Source organism: Mirounga angustirostris, unplaced genomic scaffold (genome assembly GCF_029215605.1).
Source record: "Mirounga angustirostris isolate CCGP_5_RB_7025 unplaced genomic scaffold, mMirAng1.0.hap1 SCAF_13, whole genome shotgun sequence".
NCBI classification, from domain to species: domain Eukaryota; kingdom Metazoa; phylum Chordata; class Mammalia; order Carnivora; family Phocidae; genus Mirounga; species Mirounga angustirostris.
Window position 1 is genome coordinate 43,199,974 of NW_026991721.1, and position 806 is coordinate 43,200,779.

General features: G+C 37.3%; 1 pseudogene; it reads left to right on the forward strand.

Annotated features, from left to right (window-relative positions):
* The first annotated feature begins 421 nt into the window (after nucleotides 1–421).
* LOC123858167 (U4 spliceosomal RNA) lies at nucleotides 422–592 on the forward strand (annotated as a pseudogene).
* Nucleotides 593–806: the final 214 nt, after the last annotated feature.

An 806-nucleotide genomic window follows, 5' to 3' on the forward strand; every position in this document is an offset into this window, starting at 1 on the left:
GTAGGAGAAAGAAGGAAAAAAGAAATGCCTCCTTACTGAAGACTTGTCTAAACAAAAATCCACTTTAATTTAGGAGATTTTTAAAACCTTTAGGAATTGCTACACTGCCAAACACCCTGAACTATCACTTCTGTGTTACAGTAGTGTCCAGAGAGCTTTGGAGATGATTGGGATATGGCTCCTGCCCTTGTTTCGTGGGCAAACTTCACTGAGTTGTTCATTTATAGTGTCCTTCATCTGTCTCTTTGTTTCTGATGTATGGATTTTACCTCTACCAATTTAGAGAGATGCTCTTTCATGGTAGGGAACTTTTTGTAGCTCTGACAAAATTGGGCACCTAACAGTATGCAACATATGCATTAACTGAATTTTTGAAGGGGTATTTTCATGAACATATTACAGAAATAAGAACCATTGGTAGAGCTTTGCGCAGTGGCAGTATCGTAGCCAATGAGGTTTATCCGAGGCGCGATTATTGCTAATAAGAACCATTGGTAGTCATTTTAAGCAGCCCCAATCTGATTTAAGCTACCTATTGCAAAAAAAAAAAAAAAAAAATTGTATTGAGTCTATCTGGGAAATGTTTTTAAATTCAGCTAATTTTGAACTCTTGGTTCATTCTTTCCCTCGGGGGGAGTATTTTCCCTGCAATGGAACTTGTATAGTATGAACTTGTCCTGCAGTTAACAGTCTTTTAGCACATGGTTGTTCCTATCAGCCTATCACAATAGGCATGGGTTTACCCCTCTTTTCCTGAAATTAACAAGACATTTATTGTTATGTATGAATATCAAAAATTGGCCAGT